Source organism: Myotis davidii, unplaced genomic scaffold (assembly GCF_000327345.1).
Source record: "Myotis davidii unplaced genomic scaffold, ASM32734v1 scaffold147, whole genome shotgun sequence".
In the NCBI taxonomy this organism is placed as follows: Eukaryota; Metazoa; Chordata; class Mammalia; order Chiroptera; family Vespertilionidae; genus Myotis; species Myotis davidii.
The window spans coordinates 4,812,623-4,815,447 of NW_006383010.1; the positions used below are offsets into that span (position 1 = coordinate 4,812,623).

At 36.3% G+C, this 2,825-nt stretch overlaps 1 protein-coding gene and 1 pseudogene across 2 annotated transcripts in view; one reads left to right on the forward strand and one right to left on the reverse strand.

The window, feature by feature from the left end:
• NKAIN2 (Na+/K+ transporting ATPase interacting 2) overlaps positions 1-2,825 on the forward strand; it is a 787,284-nt gene that overhangs the window by 655,013 nt on the left and 129,446 nt on the right. The window lies entirely within an intron of this gene.
• Positions 1-2,825, reverse strand: part of LOC107181591 — a 13,791-nt pseudogene that overhangs the window by 10,380 nt on the left and 586 nt on the right.

Below are 2,825 nucleotides of genomic sequence, written 5' to 3' on the forward strand. Positions count from 1 at the left end.
CTGATAAGAAACATGGTAAGACAGTGGCACACTCACCTGGTATCATGTTATTCCTCAGACAGAACTCATCACACAGACCTTGTTATTTTTATTAGGGCAAGTGTGTATATTTTCTGTAACTTATATCACTTGTAAGCTGAACTGGTGAGGTGTCTTCTCTGTGTGTGTGTGTGTGTGTGTGTGTGTGTGTGTGTGCTGTTCCCAGGGTCTGGTCACAATATGCCACCACAATGGGGGTAAATCACCTTCCTCTCCGCCAGCGGGGCGGGGGCAGAGGAGGGGGCAAAGCTTCAATGTAGGGCCCACCAACCATGGTTTCCAGGGGTGGGAGCAGGAGGGGGAGGGGAGTTTCCTTCTGGAGCTGCTGCTTAACCTCTCGCTCCTGCAAAGAATGATTGGTATAAAACTTTCAATCAAATAAACATTACATTAGGAAAAACTGTGGAAGTAGTGGAATGGAAATACAAATTCAAAAAGAAAATGAACTCTATAAAATTTATGATTATTCTAAAAGAATATATGCATGTGTCTTTAAATGAAATAAGGTGAATTTTAAATCACAGTGGCATTCAAATTTCATTAGATATATTTAAAAGATTAATATCTCTTGAAAAGTATTAATATTTATAATATGCCAAAATAAATTGCCACTTTGCAGACACTTAAACTAAGGATGAAAAATTTCAAACATCAATTTCAAACGTACACAGTTTGCAAGTGAATTTTAAAAAATTCTTTCAGAAAATATGGGACTAGAGATGCTTAAAGACCACTATTCTAGTCCTTAATGCTGGCTAAGAATAGAAATTAATTGCTTTTTTAAAGGATTACCATAAACATGACCTACTTCTGGAAATTTTGTCTCCTTAATTTGAGGCGAGTGCAATTTTCAAAATTTTCACCAGAAATATTAGTGTGTTCCCTTTTTTTAAACTACGAATCTCTCTGTTGCCCTGAATTGCTCAGAAACACATAGTGTCTGATCAGGAAGACGATGCTATCATACTAACAATGGTACCACAGCTCTGGTTGCTCCATCAGCTTCTTTCTGGGCCTGAGAGTCATTTCCCGCACAGTTCTGCAGGGTCCAGCCAATCGCATTAGCCTGCCATCAAACAATGAATCTGTGTTTCTCTCCTGTGTCTACTCTGTTTCCACACTAAAGAGTGTGGTGGTTTAGAGCTGGAACTGAAAAACTCGAGTCTTCTCATGCCTCATTCCGTGGCCAGACTGTACAACAGTTTTCTTCCTACAACGACTTTTCTGCCTGTGAAGGAAAGGGCCGGAAGGACAGCACTCAGCTTCTTCCCTAGCTCTTGTGCTGGTTCAATAGCTTTAATGCTTAGCTTCAAATATTACACACACTGCACCTACTCCAGTTTTCCTGGGTACTGGGGTACACTGACATACTTGTCAAAAGGTCATAACCCAATAAATGAAATAAGTGTGATTGGTCTTTCTGTGGCATCAGAATAGTTGATATAAATATTCACAAAAATACGGGAAGAACCAAATCACAATTGTGAACAGGAGGTTTTTCCAGTGACGAAGTTTCTGAAATAACACAATGACGATGGTAAGTAGAAACGGGAAAGGATATTTTTTGGCACAATTGATTACCACAAAGTATATAAACTGTGTTCCACAAACTAATTCTAGAACCCCAACTGGATGTATCCCTAATTAGTAAGAAATAATCAAGATTCATTGGTACTTCTGAAATGGGCACATGCTTAACTTTATAACCATTCTCAGTTCCTCTAGATAATGACAAAGTTGTTGGAAGACCAGGTCTTATCCACAGATGTCAGTCAAACTTTGGTAGCAGTAAACCCTGAACAATCAGTTGTCATGTCCTTTATTTTATTTTTGCTTTATTCCTGAAATGTGCCTTATAAATTGGTGAGTATTCCTGTGAGTTTGTGAGCAAGTAAGCAGAATACAAGAACTTGAACAGTCTCTAAAGATATATTAAGTTGAAGAATTTTTTTTTTCTTAATGGTCTATGTATTCCCTACATGCAACTTCAGAAATATAAGGTAAAATATTCACAGTCAGGGAGTAACAATCTGTAAATCTACACTCAGCTGTATAATAAACTATTTTGTAATTATGAACTAAATGAGATAATGTTTAAGAAATTATCTTAAAAACAATAAAGGTGGTATTATTTATTTTCTTCTTACCTCAATTTCTTCTACTGCTCCTTGAGAATACTATTTTTCCCCCTCAGGTTAATCCACAATGATGTGCAAAAATGAACTAAATCCTGCTAAGTTTACTCACTCCCCAGTTAAAACTGTGATTCCTAGAGTCAATGTGATACTATTTAGTCTACCAACACACTAGCCTACACAGGGGACGTATATCCCACATCAACTATTAGGCGTCAGTGGGCAGTGTCTGCTTATGTGTGTGTACTATTTAATGTGCTTGCTTACCCCCAAAGCATAATATCACTTGATCCATGAGAATGCCTGGAAACATCATGGAATAAAAATACTAATACATTTAAGGTGGTGGTGAGGATTATAGGCTACAACAGATCACCAATAATTAATGTGAGATTTAAGTTGAAGTTCTCTGCATAGACTATTGTTCAGTGAACCATGCACAATTCCATTTCTTATATTTAATTCGATAATTATGAATTTATTTCAGAATAAAATAGTAAAGTGTATTAAATAAGTTATTTCAGAAAGAAAGAAAGTATTAAACAGAAGGTTACCAACTTCCTCTTTTAAATCATAATATATCTTGTATTTTGGGATATCTTTCCAGTCACAATCAATTTTATATATATAATTACATATATATATGTGTGT